Below are 18322 nucleotides of genomic sequence, written 5' to 3' on the forward strand. Positions count from 1 at the left end.
GGACCGACCTAAAAGGAGACCATGAAACTGTTTCAGCAGACGAGCTAGAAACAATAAGAAAACATGTTTTATATTATTATTATTATTATATTATACATCATATTGATTTCTGAGCTTTTAATTCAGCTGATTAATCTAAAAAGAGTTAAAAAAACAACATTTGTTTCCAGGTTTTATTTTCTTTGTGCAGAAATAAAAAAAAAAATAAAGTTGAATTCTGTTATTTTCAAATAAAAGTCACAAAAACACAAATAAAAGTGAAGCAATTCTAAAACCTTTGTACTTATTAGACCAAAACATGTAAAACAGGACCTGGGTTAAAAACACACCAGACTTACCCTTTAAAAAGTAAAATGAAACACTGTTAAAAATGTTACAGGATATTTAAAACATTAAAAGAAGACTTTAAGTCGCTGTGATGAACATTTATTCTTGAGTTATTTTGTTACTCAAAAAGTGAATCTCAATTTATCATTAGCTCATAAAGTCCTGTGCTTTACACCACTACACACCAAGTGAAGTCAATCATATATATTTATATAGTTTTATATGTATAGTTTTATTTTTGTCTCTTTAAAACTGTGAATTTTTTAATAATGCATCAGACTGAATAAGTTACTTGTATCTGAGTCCTTCTTCCACTGAAGCAGGCGGAGGAGAACGTGCTCATTATAAACACACCAGTAGTAACCGGCTCAGGCTGTCAGTCTGTGCACGGACACCAGGGGGAGCCATCCACACACAAATACACTCAGTCACGTAACGTCCTCATAAACACTGTAACGCCTCAGCTGTGAGGATGTGGACTTTGACCTTTGACATGTTTACAGATTAATGTTTAATAAAAGTTCTGTAATAATAATAATAATGATTGTTTATGGGCTGTAAACGTGTCATCAGACTACAATAAGTACTGTAACTATAATGAAGATGTTAGCAGCTGTGAGGACGTTTTTAATGGTTGTTTTTCATTTCACTCAATGAAGATGAGTGATCATCTCGACTGTGTCTTTAATTCAACTATTACACTGTTCAATGCATCAATCACAGTTTATAATGATTTTTATACATAAATAATTCTTCAGAAGGAATCTGTCATTTAATGTGATTACAGCAGTTTTACACGAGTGGTCGTCCAATCAGTGTTAAATGATTGACCACAGGTTGTAAATGTGTTTTATTGCAGGTGTTAACGGCGTTGTTGTTTAACGTTAGTTGAAGGTTACGGCTCTTTTACATACCGTGTTTTATTCGTTTAAATGATCTTGATTTATCCATGAAATTATCTCCCACGCTTTTTATGAAGCTAACTTTTGGTATCACCTGTTTCCTGTTTCTTATATCTAATCTTTTTTTTTAAATCTTTATTGGTATATCTCTCGTGTTGTTGTTGTTGTTCTTTCATTTGCTTTGGGAACTCACACACACCTCAGAGATCTCTAGAAAGGTAGATGTTTGATGTTTCAATCCACTCAATTTCCCGGCGATAAAAGTCGAAATTGTTCACAAAATCATTCGGAAAAAAACCACCGTTGGATTTAAACGTTGGATTAAAACATAGGGATTTAAACCAATTATACATGAAGAAGGTTTAAAATGCAAAAGAACAGCGGACGTAGAGAAACTTTAAGCAGCTAAAGAGACAGACATTGATCGCAGGGAGCGGTGGAGACCAAAACTAGAGCTATAAGTTAACATTGGACTCATATTAACAGGAGTTTTATTAGTTCAGCTCCAGCCTCTGAGCTTAGCTGGGTCAAAGTCAAAGTGTAAACACACACACACACACACACAGTTGGCAGGCACTCCTCTCTGCTTACATTCACAGATGTGTTTATCTTCATAAAGAGCTGCTGCAGATGAAATGTACCATCTGTCTGATTCAACGTTTCTCTGAAATGTGAGCAAACGGCAGGACCGGACACAATCATGTGATACAGCAAGACACGAGGTTCCTTTGGTGGAAACATGACGGATGTATTCCTTTAAGGGATTCAAACACTACAAGGGAACTACAAACATTAACAACTACAAGTATAAACACTCAACCTCGAGTCTATTTAAGCATCAAAAGATCCAAGAATCATGGTGCATCATCAGCGCTGCGTTGACACACGCAGGAAAATCTACATGGTGACTAACACCAGCTCATTGTGGGGATTTGTTCAGGACCTCATGTGAGTGAAGATCAAGTGATCTCACAGGTTACTAATTTCACACAAACTCAACAGGTCTGTTTGAACTTGTTCAAAAATACATCCATACCGGTCGTCTGGTCCACTGACAGGTCTCGTGAATAACATTGATTATCTCATTCCAATGGCTCCTTTCAGTGGGCGGGATATGTTAGGCAAGCGAACATTTTGTCCTCGAAGTGCAAGTGTGAGGATGTGAGCGACTTTGACAAGGACCCAACTGTGATGGCTCCACGACTCAGAGCATCCCCAAACCGGCAGCTCTTGTGGGGTGTTCCCAGTCTGCAGCGCTCAGGACCGACCAGAAGTGGTTCAAGGAAGGAAAATCAGTGAACCGGAGACAGGGTCATGGGCGGCCAAGGCTCAGTGATGCACGCGGGGAGCAGAGGCTGGTCCGTTTGGTCCGAAGAGCTGTAGACATGAAGACACGGCACCAGGATGCACTGTGGGAAGAAGGCGAGCCGGCGGAGGCAGTGTGATGCTTTGGACAATGTTCTGCTGGGAAACCTCGGGTCCTGCAGTTCATGTGGATGTGACTTTGACACGTACCATCTACCTGAACATTATTTCACCCCTAAACTTAAACTAAAGTAAGCGTCCATAAAATGTTCATTAGACACCGTGCTATGTTTATACAACATCGCAGATTTTAAACATCAAAGAGCTGGGTTTGGTGACAGTCATGAAGACGTACGGGGGAAACAGAAGGATTGGTGACATTTGAGGAGAAGTTGCAGTGATTGTCCAAAGGTTGTGAAATCCAGGCGTCCTGTAGTCCAACTTTACGTTTCTGTTTCTCAGAAGTGCCACCTTTTCGTCTTCTCCATCAAAAGATCGTCTGTGGTTCCTCCAGGCTGAAAATGAAAGTGCAGGTATGTTCGGTATGTGGTGGCAGGTTTACAGGTGACACGTGGGCGGGTACAAAGGTTAAGCAATAAACCACATGGCAGAATAATCACACAAAGCAAACGAGGACAAGACAAACAGGCACAAAAAAAGAAGCTATATGAAACTAACTGACAAACATTTTTTAAATGTTCATAACATCTCCCGTCCTCTCACACCGCTCGGTTAACCTCCCCTCCTCCTCCTGAGCTGTGTCTGGATGAACTCTCCTGCTGCTTCCAGCTCCTTGAGGCTGACCAGTGCCCAGTGTGATGAGCTGAGCGCTAAGAAGCCGAAATAAACAGATGTTACTGAGATTTAATGACAATAAACAGGCTGAGAGGATGCTGAGATAACTTCGTCAGGAGGCAGGTTTGTAAAGAGGCTGAGTTCATGCTTTGTCAGGTCTGTCTGCAAGACGACAAGAACACAGCTTTAAAATGCTCGTTTCTTGAATGGAGTTTGGTTTGATAATTTCTGAAGCCTTCTCAAGACGTCAGGAATATCTCATCGCTGATCGGCTTTCAAGGGAGTTCTTTTTTTCCCAAAGGCACAAATGTACGTACTCTAGCGGCTTCTTCACGTCTCACAGTGTGAGAAAACCGGCTTCACTCTGGGTGTCGAACAAGGAACAAGAGGTGACAGGTGATGAATCACAGGTACAGCTCTGCTCCGCTGTTCAGCCTGAGCGGGCTCTTTGTCCCAACTGTCACAGCTCATGAAACTGAAAGCTTGTCACTGTGTGTGTGTGTGTGTGTGTGTGTGTGTGTGTTGGCTGACAGCCAGCAGGAAGTGATTGAAGTTTTCCCGGCTGAGTGGAATTTAAACATTCACAGAATATACTTCAGAAAGTCCAACATGTGTTTAGAACCAGTCTGACGGCAGTGATCTCTGAGGTAACGGCTCAGATCAATGCCGCGTGTATTTAGTGTTTTACAGCATGAAGGAATCAAACATCCAGCTGACGTTCTTCTCCGTCCCTCCACGATTTGTCGCGTCCTGAAATTCCTGATTTTGCGTCAGATTTGTTTCGATGCTTTTTCTTTGTAACTAATCCAACACCTTTTTTCTAAGCTTATAGTAATTTTGGTGCTTAAACCAGAGATGCACGATGTTATCGTTATCAATATCTGCAGATTATGGCTTGAAAGTGACGCATCGGCATCAGCAGATATGTCCTTTTTCTGCTGATATTTTCCGCCGATAGAAACAACACTACATGCTTGATGAATCCTTAAAACCGCCTGACGTAAAGCTACGACAATAACTCACGAGCGTGCTGCCTGCACCGCGCCTCTTCTGTCAGGCGTAAAGAAGATGTCTGCGGCAGTTTTTTAAAGTTTCCGAAACGGACAGAAAGGTGGATTTCATTTTGTGTATTAGTTCTGTGCGACAGGTGAAATTTGACCTCGCTGTGGCTGCTGTCGGGACTGTCTCAGGGAGAGCAGCATCCAGGCTGTCTAAGCTGTATGAATATTACTGTTTTATTTGAAAGAAAATGTTACAAACAAATAAATATGGCATTTTGTACATAAACTAAGTTTAAGTACTTTTCTCGCCCAGTGAATGTGCACATTTTAAAAAGCACTGTTTGTTACTTCTGCAGCTGCCAGCGGGCCACGACACTTAGAGCAGGCATGATATCAACTCTACTACAGGAGAGCCTTCATGCTCTCTGCAATGAGGTGAAAAAAACACGTGTCTAATATATCGGTATCAAAATCGGGTTGGAAAACATCGGCTTATCGGATATCGGCAAATATATCGTTATCGTGCATCCCTACTTAAACCTAAACTTCAACCTTTTCCCATCAATAACCACCTGTGCCGCATGGCTTTCATGTGAAGGTGTAGGAAGCGGGACGAGCTGTCTGCTCGGTGGGATTTAGGAAACGCTTCTGTGGGTCAGATTAGAGGCGATTCATAAATGACCTTTGTGGTCGTTTGGAGGATTTAAGGTTTACGTTGGAGTCAGTGCAGCGCATGATTTTACATGTTGCACACTGTAAATACACATCACAGTGAGGACAACAGGTGTCTTTGTTGGCAGATCTTGTGGTTCAAATTCAGAGCGCTCGTTCAGCTGAGATTATCGACGTGATAATCTGAGAGCATGATGTCAGTGCGGACTCTGCTGCAAATTGGTCGTCCTTCATTCTCAGGAATTTGGACTAAACCTGACAAGATTGAACTCGGTTGAACTCTGTTAAAAGCTCAGGTAGAGACTTGTCCTCACATATTGAGGTTACAGAGACGTAGGATTGAAGCCCTCTCAGGTGTTAGAGGATCAGAAGACTGTCTGACTGGTTGTACTGGTCGGATCCCAGTGTAACTCTGCAGAACAAACTTTCATTTAGAGGCTTAAAATTTGTCTCGTTAAAATCAATTTTTTGTGAAAGTATGCAGGGAATGTGGTTATATAACTGTGCCATTGTTTCAGAGACAAATGAGAGGTGACGCTCTGCAGTCTCACAGCAGAGAGACGAGGAGGAGGAGGAGGGGGAGGAGGAGGGGGAGGAGGAACGTCCCACTGAGACAGGCAAGCTGGTAATGAGAGAGAAAATTCCTGCTCCGCTCAGGAGAGAAACGCATGAAGGGAAACATGTTACAGTGACACCGAGTCTTCCACCATGAACCTGTTAACCTGCACAGTCGCAAGTCATCAGAGTCTCAACGAGTTCCCCTCCAAATATGTCTTAACATCTACGCCTGACCAGACTGGATGGAGAAATGGTCCAAGAGATGACTGCGTTTACAGATGTATGCAGCCTTCTGTGTTTGTTTTTACTCACTGCACAGCATCACGACAGCAGAATGTCTCTCCTTCGGCCCGGCGCAGACTTTATTTTGAAATCCTGATATAAAAATCTGTGTGTGAAACACAGATTCTTCTGTCTGATCTCAAACACATGATTGTAAAATAATGGCACACAGCTCTTTGCAGGATATTGTTGAGATTATCATGCGTGCTAGAGAGAGCATCAAAACTCTTCTTGTGATCTCGTATGATCTCACGTGATCTCGTATGATCTCATGAGATGTAAACAAACAGACTGACTCTACCTGCTGTAGTGACACTCTGCAGAGAAGCAGGAGGCTGAAGATTTTATAGGAGACACAATCAAGATGGAGTGTCAATTCTTCAACAGGACTGAAAGGGAGATTAAACCTGTTTGTTTTCCGTCAACAGTACCGTGCTAGCTAGCGTTAGCCTCAAGGCTAGAATGTTTACCTTAGCTAGGAAACAACAGCTGTGTCTCAATTCAGGCGCTGCATCCTTCGAAACCTGCGTAGACCTCTAAGGCCGAACTCAAATGAGACGGTCTGGTCTCGGACGATTTCCTGTCACCAGCTGTTCCCGCCCTTACCCTTGCATCACCAAACGCCTCTCCTGTAGCTTAGCAACAGGTAGATAGCTGGCTAACTCGCCATCATATCTAACCTCACGTAACTAAACCTGTTATTTTAAAAATAATTTAAAGTATCAAACTACATTTACATTACATTTAAAGTGTAAGCTATTCCTCGGCCACATGAGAGTCCGCCATCTTGCTTGAATTGGCGCACAATGAATTTCGAGATATGTTGGGCCGCAAAGGATGCACCGGATGGATCCTTTGTGGCTCGGGAAAAGGAGGACGCACGGCTGCATCTGAAGGAGGCTTTCAAATGGGACAGCCTTCGACGCATCGCTGTGACGCAGTCAGCCTTTAGATACGTCCTTCGAAGGATGCAGCCGCTGAACCGGGACACAGCTAATGTCAGCTGCTTCGTCTCCTTGGAGACTTCTCTCGTTGGCTCGGAAAGTTCTGATTTAATCATTTAGATTTTAAACATGTTAGAAATTATAAGGCCAGCCCTGCAAAGTCTGCGATGTTTGGAAAGCAAAAGATCGGATCTGTAAACATCTCATGTTACCTAATAATCAGGGCAGAACATCGCAACAGACCAAGGACCCAAACTAAATCCTTCCCTGACTGTTGGGAGGGGCCAATCGGGTATAAATAAGCCTGAGTCTCCTGTATTCAGAGCCCGGCCTTATGTTCATGCTGTTTTAAATACTTGATATTTGATTTGAGCCTTGACTAAACGTCACCAGATGATGAATCCAGAAAACCTCCTGAATTTCTTTTGGTGCCTCCATCAGACCAAAGTTTCCTCTCATACACAACAGAACTCTCAATCTGCAGGTCAGACAGTCGTCAACGTTCCTGATCTTCCTGCTCTCCAGAGGAATGCCCCGTTAGATTTCATCTAGTGCCAAACTATGAACAAGCAACGTTATTGTCTCGAGCTGAGCTGATCCAGGCAGGGCAGAACCAGTTAATCTTTGGGATTTCCAAAGCGCCTGAGACGACCGACTGATGTGTTTGCTTCTGAACCTCCAGCTGCACAGGAAGCTCTTGTGTTGAGCTGACTGATTTGTGTTGATGCCGCACTTAAACAGTGACGTATGTGAGTCATACAAAGATACGAACATGTTCACTTTCAGTATTGTCACAATGACAGGTATTCCCCATGGCACCTGTACACGCACACACACACACACACACACCCTTTGTATTGTGTAGGAATGTAACCGTGTTTCTGCTAAAACCCCGGGTCAACAAACTTTTTTTTCTTTTCTTTGTCTGATGAAAGTTTCAGTTTAGTTTCAGAATTACAAAGTCAAGACGTTGCCAGAAAAAGTAAAGAATTGCTGCACGCAGTTGACACTAAGCTGATCGAATATGTCATGTCAGGTCAAAGGTCGGAAGTTAAAGTCATATTGGGAAACAACATATTTTATGAAAACCACAGGCTGAACACGAGACTCAGACTGGCTGTTGTGAAATATTCCTCTTGTTTGAAGGTCTTTACTTTTATTTTGCACGAGCGCTCCAGCACTTTCTGTTGTTTTCTATGTAACCTGATAGAATTTGTGTCAATCTAGAGATCCTTCACATTTACAATCACATGTGAAACCATCTCCAGGAGGAAGACAATCTGTCCGTAGGTCCACGCTGCAAACATGCGAAATACCAGGGCTGCCCGCCAAAATGTCGATTGTTATTATCATTCGGTAACCTCGAGCTGATGTTTCAGTCTAATCTCTCCACTTTGGTTTTTTAAGCTGTGACAAACCAAGTCTTAAAATGAACCTTTAGTGTTCATGAGGTTTTCACCAGGAGCTGAAATCTCCACAGACGTCTCCACGCCTCCTAAACAAACGACCCTGTGATTGAAACTAAAAACACAAAATAAAAGAGATTGATGTTAAAAATATAACTTTTTCCAGTGCACTTTTGGTGCTCTGCGATTAGCCGCTGCTATCTCGAGCTCTTCTGTTTATTTGTCAGTTAGAATTCCAACAGTGTTCATTGTTCAGTGCTTTATATCAGGCGGCCAGGAGCTCTCCTTCTCGCTGAAATAAACAAATTAAAATGGATTAAAAACAGTTAAAAAGTGAATAAAACACTGTGATTAAAAATCTGTGTTTCTTAGACACTTTCACAGCTTCACTTCAGGCATTTTGAGCTGAGCTGTGGCTAACTTTAGCTTGCTAGCTCACTAATATTCTTCAACCTGTTTAATGATTCCAAAACTGTACTTATGGACTTGAAACACAAAAAGGAAGTAATGTTTTAATGTCTGGTGCTTTTGAAAAACTCCTGATAAACATTCATCTTACAGGTAGAACATGACAGTGTGTCAGCATGTGTCAGCTGAAGGAGTTTGCTGTGAAGCTAAACTGTTAAAAAAAGCACAAACAGTCGAAGCTCATTGAACAGTCAAATCTGATTCCACTGACTATATTCAGTGTCGCCCTACTAGACACTCCTTACAGTAATATGGCAAACATTATACCTACTTAGCATTAGCATTGTACTTGTTAGCATGCTGATGTAGCTTTTAGCTTAAAGTACAGCCTGACATAGATGCTAGCATGGCTGTAGACTCAGTTTTGTTTCATCAAATATTGTAGAAAATATGGTATTTTCTGTAAGTTAGTTTGAACTTGTAACTTTATTTTGTATTACTGTTTAAACCAGGCAGGAAATGTGTAATAAAACCAAAACCAGTTAGCTAAACCAGAGTGAAAAAGGACTATGTTCTGACCACACTAGCATTAAGCTAGCTGTCAAATCACCAGGTTAAACGCTCATTTGAAGACACATTTTTGTTATTAACATTAGAAGCGTACGGAGAAGCATTTCCTGTCGTGACAACAGAGAATAATCGCCAAGTAATCAGCTCGAGTAGCCTATAGCCTTTTTTAGCTCTGGTTTAGCTAGCTGGCTACTCGAGCTGATTATTTGGTGAATGTTGTCACAACCAGAGACGCCAGGACTACTTCCTGCTTCTGGTGGAGTTCCCTGAACAATCCTGTCTTGCTGCTTTTAAGGACATTGTTCTGCACAGTCATTTGTCACAAATATTGTGTAACTAACGCAGTAAATCATCACATCCAAAAAAAGGTATCTTATTTCAAATCTGGCTTTACTGAAAGCCCAGAGGCCTCCCTCACCACCTCTTCCTCTTCCTGCTGCTTGTTCTGGGAGTTTCCAGCGAGTTGATCTTTGATGGAGATTCTGACATTCTTTCTTTTTGGTTTGAGCCGAAGCATCAGATTTACTGTAAGTGCTTTAAAGTTAAACACATTATAAAACTGGTTCTCTACTGACTCATCTCGTTCTCTGGCCAGTCTGATTGTAGCTGATAAAAACCTCCGCTGAGATGATAGAAAGCCATAAATAAATAAACCAGGGAAATGAGTGTCTTGAGATAACTCTGGTTATGATTCGGCGCTATACAAATACATTTTTTAGTTTTTTTAAATGAGTTGTTTTAGTTTCATTTCTTTAGAATGCATCAAACATTTATTCTCACATATTTAATCCAACTGGATGATTTCACACTTTGAACCAGTTTATTTGAATTAAACCCGTGGTCGTAGTGCTTTCTTGTCTTGGATGAATTTGGTGACAGGAAACAATAATGAGAGAAACATGGAGAGGACAATAAACTTTTGTTTTGTACTAAGATACCTTCTTTTCTATCTAAAGGGTAGGTAAACGTTTGACCAAGTTTTGTTACAGCTGTTCAAGACTTAATTGTGATTGGTCAATTGTTAAAGCACTCTACGGTCTGCTGTTTCTGTATGTCAGACCGCTGCTGTCAACAGCCCCCTTTACACCGCCGGTTCAAGGTGGGATTATTACACCCCTGTTATGTTTCGTCTTCTCTGTAAAACGCACGGATGCAAATGAGCAGGTATCAGGTAGAGACAGAGGTGTACGGGCAGAGCCGTCAGGGTGCCGTGTGTACATTTTGCCTCCAAAACGCCAGAACACCATAAAAACACACACACTGGGGCGGCTGTGTGCCGGCCTTGCTTGGTTCAGTGTAAAATGGGAAAGGCGGCATAATGGTGGAACTTCGTTACAGCGCTGTGGCAGAATCACAATGAACAAAGGGCTAATAATAGACCATTGCTACAGTTCAACAGTTCAAATCACAGTCTGCAAAAATAAGTTGTAATGAAATTTAATGCTAGCCAGAAGTGTCCATGAACACATCGACACAGTGGCAAAAAATATCAAAAGGAAAAAGAGCAGAAACAGCAAAGGTTGGTTAGGTTAGGTCAGGTGGAGGGGTCGTGTCTCTCAAGTGGAGGGGTCGTGTCTCACCCTGAAGCTTTTTACTTTTACTTGTGTGTTTGTTCTTTATGTAAAGCACCTGTCGCTGCGTTTGTGTGGGAAATATGGGACACAAAAGATTTGCCATGCCGAAAGCAATGAATCAACTTTGATAAATAACGATGCTTTGTGTTAGGAGCAACAAGAGATGCAAATGAATGAAATTCAGATGCACTCTGGGTAAAATAAAAGAGAACAGAGTGCCTGATCCAATTTGATCTCATTTATGACTTTGTTTATCTTTGCAGTGTGAATATGAAACCTTACTGCTGATCAGAAGCCAGCGACTCGTCTGGACTCCAGAGGAGATCTGCAGCCCGGGGTCAGAAGTACACACACACACACACACACACACACAAACACACACACACACACACACATATTGACTTCCAGCCCGTCCCTGCTCTTCATTTTAAATTTCCTGATCAGGTTTTACTCAAGGAACAAATTTGTGATTGTTCTGTGATGAATGTGGTTTCAATAGAGATTAAAAGACGCCGCAGCTCTTTCACGGAAGCCAGCTGACATTACTGCTGAAGGACTGTGCGTGTTTATGAGACTCTAGAATTATAAAACATAGATTCAGTATGTGACAGTAAACCTCTTTAATTCACTAATTACATTCCTTCAGTGGGTTTATCAACAGTATATGAATATAAATACACCGACACTCACACCCCCATACAAAAGTGCGTCTGCACATCAATACATTAACAGACTTGTCAGAAATGACCTTAAACCTGCATTCTGTCTAATGTCCAGCAGGGGGCGTCTCCAGTCTGATCCTATAGAAGTCTATGAGAACATGCTCCTCCTCCTCTCCTGATGTATTCCCTCAGTAAACATGTTCCTAATGAGTTTATGGTCTCAGTCTCTAGTTTCAAGTCTTCTTCAACACAGCATGATGTTCATTTACTCACTGATGCTCCCACTGAGAGTCACACAGAGCAGAGAGAGGGGAGGAGTTAGGGCGGGGCTACCTGTTTTATAAAAAAGACACTCTGAGGAGTGGGTTTTTTTCTTTAGTAAATGTGTTTTGTTTACAGCCTCTTTTTAGCTAGCCAAAATTAGCATCCAATTAAAATCACTGCAAACCTAGCATTAGTGTTAGCTGGACACTTGGTGTTTGCTAGCCCTCCCTCCTCTGTAGCTCCAAATATAGTCACAACAAAAAACTAAGATTGTGACGCTACAGATGCTAAACTTGAGACTACAGGCGTCGACAAACCAATGGATGACATCACAGTGGCTACGCCCACTTCTTAAGGATGTATGCTGTGTTCGCCACACTATACTAGCAGTATGTACTGATTTGGCCTAACTGTAGTCTGCAGTATGCAAACAAAAGCAAAATGTGCAGTTTGCCAAAAATACCCGGATGTCGTACTGATTTGGAAAAAATCTCCAGTATGCATCCGACCAGTCTGCCTCGCCTACTGTACCCACAATGCAAAGCGCTGGAACGTCACAGCGGCAGTCGAAATGGCAGACGGCAGACGAAGGGGGCGCTGTAGCTAAAAGCGTGTTGGTAAGGAAGGAGATTCTGAAGCGAGGATGACGCTCATCTGGAAAAAGATTGTTGGCTTTTTGAAACTTTAAAAATGAAAACATAGTATGGAGCTGCGGCAAAGATGAGGGAAGTATACAGTTAAAAGAAGCTAGGGTCGACTGGTGGTCAAACAGGAAGTGAACGGTGGTCTCCTGCACCGAAACACATTCGTCCACATCCAAGCTCCTCCCTGCGTGCTCTCTGATGACTGATAATAATGTTATATCATTTCCTTCACTTGAATGTGAACAGATGTTGCTTTTGCACTGAATGATTTATTCTCTGCAGCAATCAATCAATCAATCAATCAATCAATCAATCAAATTTTATTTGTATAGCGCCAAATCATAACCAGGGTTATCTCGAGACACTTTACAGAAAGAGCAGGTCTAGACCGACTCTTTGTTAAGTTATTTAAAGAGAGGCCCAACATCAATCCACCATGAGTAGCACTTAGCAATTCGGCACATTGGCAAGGAAATTCGGCACATTGGCAAGGAAGCACTCTCCTCTCTCACTAATTGTGACGAGTTTATGTGCAGCCAGAGGAGGCAGCGTGGCGGGAGGTCTGAGATCATCTGTATAACTAAAATTAAAAGTTGCAGTGTTAATTTAAACACTGTTATTTTGGTACTTTTCAAAGTTGTTTCCTGTTTCTGTTGAAGTCTGGCCTCTTATCAGTGTCGAGTGGACGTGCTGGTAAATGCAGCTGGAGCAGTGAGAGCTTTGAGAATGATTTACAGCGAGGGAAACCCCGTCAGGCCGCCGTCAGGCCGCCGTCAGCCCGACAGAAATGTGAATGAGTTTCATTCCAGAGTGACGGCTCCGCTGTGAGGAGATGTAGTTCGACTGAAGTAATCGCCTCTCACAACAAACAATAACATGTGTGACAAATAATTCATCTGTTTATGAGGCTTTGAAGTGTCCCTTCACAGCTTTCAACATGTGCACGTTTCTATTCTGAAGTGAAATAAAAGATATTTTTTAATGACATTTTTATGTGTGCAACAAAATAATAAAGCATTTTACATGAAATGTTACAGAAATGTGAGCAAAAGTTTTTATACATTTATAAAAAACTCCATAAAAGATAAAGTCTTGAAATGTTCAGTTCAGTCTTTGTAGAAATCAATCGGACTCTGGTGTGATGGTTTTGGGGTCGATACCCACAACTTTTATTTGATCTAAATATCTCTGTGATGAATCTTTCTTGGCAGCATACCCTCAAATAAAAACAGTTTATGTACCGACTGGAGAACACAGGGAAAAAGGACTCAAATGCAAGACTCATAGGTCAAAGTTCAAAAGCTCCGTCTTTAATCGGGCAAAGGTTCGGTACACAGGTGGGCATCCAGACCAGGCAGAGAAAACAGGCGAGGATCAGACAGAAAGGCAAACACAGGATAGGTGCACGAGGAGACACAAGGGAATAATGCTGGAACGTTTGACACGGAGGTACAAAGACGAACTGGCAACTAGGAAGGGAAAACACACAGATATATACACAAGGAGAGCAGGGCTAACGAGACACAGGTGGAAACAATTGGGGAAGGGTCAGGTAATCACAGATGGAACAGGGGAGGAGTGAGGGGTTACTAAACACTTAGTCATCAGCAAATGCTAGCACTAGCTTGGTTAGTATCCATAATTCATGGTTACTATGATACGAATTGAGAAGCTAATTTTGGCTAGCTAAAAACAGGCTTTAAACAAAAGAAATGCACAGGTAGCCCCGCCCTAACTCCTCCCCTCTTCCTGGTCTGTGTGACTCTGAATGGGAGCATCAGTGACTAAATGAACATCATGCTGTGCTGAAGAAGACTTGAAACTAGAGACTGAGACCATAAAGTCATTAGGAACATGTTTACTGAGGGAATACATCAGGAGAGGAGGAGGAGCATTTTCTCATAGACTTCTATAGGATCAGAACGGAGACGCCCCCTGCTGGCGATTGGAAAGGATGCAGGTTTTTCAGGACACTTTTTCATTGGCTTCTATGTTGTATATAAGTCTATGTGGGCTTCTATGTCTTTAATAATCCTAAAATACCTAAGAATTCATTGCAAACATTTCATATTGAGATCTGATACCGCTAAGCTAAAAGCTAACGTGTCTAAAATCCCTCACTGTGAGTCCAGCAGCTGCTGGAGGAGGATATCTGTGAGGACAACATTTCATGTTTAACATGTACTTCCTGTTTCTCTCGGGTGGTCGTAGGAGTCGTTTAGGCCTTAGTGGAATATATAAACTCACACAGCTGTGGTTATGCGTTGTGTAAAAAAACACCAAACATATAGCGTGAGTGATCCACGCGGGGCGGGTTGTTTGGATTATCAGTTTGCATCAGTCACTTCCTGAGTCTCCGTCCCCTGGGTTAGTCCGGGAAATGCAGCTTCACAACGAGAGGGATCATTCGGCACACTGAGTCACGAGCACACATTCCCTCATGTCACCTGCTGTCACAAACATGCAGCAGGTTCACTAACATTTCTACCCCTGTGAAAACCCCTCTACGGCAGACAGTCGGGTGAAAACCACCGGACGTTAAAGACATTCTGGACTGCTGACAAACATTGGAGCATTGTGACGGAGTTTGTGAGACTGGAAGTTTGAAAAACTCCAAAGACTTTCCTTATGTCACCTGAGGTTTGGTGCCAAAGGAAACACTGAGCGGATCAGGTGTCTAACAAAGCATGAGGACGTATCTAAAATAAGTACCTCACTACAGAGAAGAATCGCCTGAGCAAAGAACTGAGCAACAACAACAACAAAATGCACCCAAGAGTCCATGTGCGTCTTGTTTTATGAAAAGCTTCCTCTGGCCTCTGATCTCTATAACGAATCATTTGCACATGAAAGCAGAATCGTGTTTCAGCAGGCTTTGGTTTAACAAAGGATATCAGTCTGTGTGGTGAGACAAAGAGTCGGAACCAATCAGCCACAATCCAGAAACCCATCGGATGATCTCCAATAGAGATTTAGCAAGTTATTAATCTGCATACGAGTGCAGAAAACAGTCTGCTCGCAGACTGGGGCCCTCGATTTCAGCTCCGTTTCTGTTCTTAATCTAAGATATCAATCAAGCTATTATAATGCCTCATTTTCATTACAGACATATCTATCCAACCTCACCATGTGTCTGAATCCAACACTGATTACTCTGTACACGTGTCCTCTATCAGTGTGTCGTGGTCAAGTAGGAACTTTAAAAACATGCTGAGGAATGTTATACATGTTCGCATCATCAGTCTGTGATCATAAACACATTGACGGGGGTGTTCAGTGTTGTTTCCCGTCTTTGTCATTAAAATCAGGTTGTTAAAAGTGTCCTGTCATCCTGTGCTAAATAAAGAACACTATGTGCAATCTGTCTGTTTCCTGAGCCTCTCAGACGTGATTCTCTGGATGAGCCGGGGAATTCCAGTGTCGTAAATCGAAGGCCTATAGGTACTGTCGACCAAAGAGACTCTGAGGGATTAATTTCCGTGGGACAGAGTCGGTCCAGTGCAAAATACAAGTTCATACATTATGGGTGGTTGTTAAAGACTGGGGAATGAATGGAGGAGTTAAACTGTCATGTTTGTTTAAGTTTGTGTCTGTTTCATGAATATTCGTCCTCCCAGATGCGGCAGGAAACAAAACACCATATTGTCTGCGTTCATAACGTCACCTGTCCTCTCACACAGCTGGTTAACCTCCCTCCTCCTCCTGAGCTGTGTCTGATGAACTCTCCTGCTGCTTCCAGCTCCTTCAGGCTGACCAGTGCCCAGTGTGATGAGCTGTTAGCTCGGATCAGTACCAGGATTTCTCTGATGGACACCAACTACCGGCGTTCTGTTTCAGCTGTGGAGCGCCTGTCCATCTGTCTCCGCTGAGTGGCAGTTTCACTGTATCTAGCAAGTCACACATGGGCTGAGATCTGTCTCACTACAGCGCTATGAAGCCACAACAAACAGATGTTACTGAGATTTAATGACGATAAACAGGCTGAGAGGATGCTGAGAGAACTACATCAGGAGGCAGGGTTGTACAGAGGCTGAGGTCATGCTTTGACAGGTCGGTCTGCAACACGATGAGCAAACAACTTTATAATACTCGTTTTTTTTAATGGAGTTTGGTTTGATCATTTCTGAAGCCTTCTCAAGACGTCAGGAAAATGTTAAAGCTGATGGGCTTTCAGGGGATTTTTTTCTAAAGGCAGAAATGTACTTAATCTTCACATCTCCTTGTGTTTTGACTTTCAAAGTAATCACACATTGCGAGGCACACATTGCATTGTGCAGAACCAGGCCAACGCTTCAGCCGCAGAGACAGAAAAAGCCCAGGAGAACACAAAACCACAGCCCTCTCTCTCTGGTTGATTGAGATTTAATGACGATAAACAGGCTGAAAGGATGCTGAAATAACTACATCATGATGCAGGTTTGTAAAAAGTTTTGTTTCATCAGGTCGGTCTGCAAGACGACAAGAAAACAACTCTTAAAATGCTCGTTTTTTGAATGGAGTTTGGTTTGACTATCTCATCATCTCGCATCAGGATGACAGGAGAATCAAAGTAACACAACGCACACAGACGCAGCTGTCTCCATAGCAACGACATACCCCACTACTTCTGCGTTAATATTATAACTTTGGTTAATGCTATAACATTAGTATTAGGCCCAGGTTACACAAATTAACTAGCTGGATTTCTGTTGTTGTTATAAAAGAAGTGGATGACAGTGACATGCTCACGATGTTGTAACACTGATTAATAAACGGCGCAGACAGAGAGGATCTGGAGCCGTGAGCCAGAGACAGGGCGCCTACGCCAAAGTATGCTGTTTCCTGATTGGCTGAAGTGAAACGGCGACATCATTCAGTTCTAAAACTGCATTTGGAGATTTGACAAGTCAAATGTTCTGCAACTCCAGGCAACAGTTTCAGACGCTCTGCAACTAACCAGCTCACACCGCTGCAACTTCCTCTGCAACATTCTGAAACTGTTTTGTGAATCTCTGATCTGAACTGGCCTTCAGGGTGTTTCTCATCCTGTGCATTTTAATTCATATAACTCTATATTTCTCTGCCTCTTTTTTTACAAGAACCAAACTACGCTGAACAGGAGTTGGCGAAGGTGATTTGTTGACAAGTATTTACCCAACGCGAACCGTTTCTCTGAGCGTGTCCACACATGAACACTTCAGCCTCGCGCATCAACAACAAACCGCAAAAGAAAATAAAACTCTGCCCTCAGGCCGCCGTCTCTGCTGCAGATATGAATCTAATCCTTCCTCCATATAAACATTGTGGATGTGACCTAATCTGTTACCACACGTCTGCTGTGAGCGCTGCTTCATAGTTTGGATCAGTCGTCTTTGATAAAGAGCTTCTTGGTTAATCTTCACACTGATCCTGAATCATCCTCTCCTGCCTGGCGTCCTGCCTGCAAAGTGGGTGCCTGGATGACACCTGAGTGATGACAACAGCCTCCCTCTCACCGAGTTGAACAAACCAATAAAAAAAAACACTTCCTTATAACGTGTGCAGCCGATTCGTTTCTGCGGCCGTTAAAACAAACTGAAGTGAACTTCCAGGAATGCAGGAACACGAGCAGAGTAAAAGTGAAAGCATGTTATCAGAGGTTATATTTGTCCTGCAGGTTTAACAGTTTAGATTTACAGTAATGAGTCACACCCACTCATGATAACCCACTTCAATCACTTCAATCACTTCAATGCGTGCAATACTGAAACAAGATGACAAGTTACACTAACAAACGCGTGGCTCCCGTACAAACTAATGACTGACATGTTGAGTCAGACAGACGCTACAGCAAAGGCTTGCTGTTTAAATCCCTCTCTAAGCTGAATATCAAAGTACTTACTAGTACTAAAGTACTTAGTAATTAGTACTAAAATGGGTCGTGGCCTTGAAACAAAACACTCAAAGATTTGTTCGACTCTGCTGCAGTTCTTAATTGATTGCACAACTTATTTTCCTGTGTCAGTGTCCAACAGAGCTCAGCACAAAGC

This window comes from Semicossyphus pulcher, unplaced genomic scaffold, assembly GCF_022749685.1.
Source record: "Semicossyphus pulcher isolate SPU_LCO1_2020_fin unplaced genomic scaffold, fSemPul1.0.p SCAF_19, whole genome shotgun sequence".
Taxonomy (NCBI): Eukaryota; Metazoa; Chordata; class Actinopteri; order Labriformes; family Labridae; genus Semicossyphus; species Semicossyphus pulcher.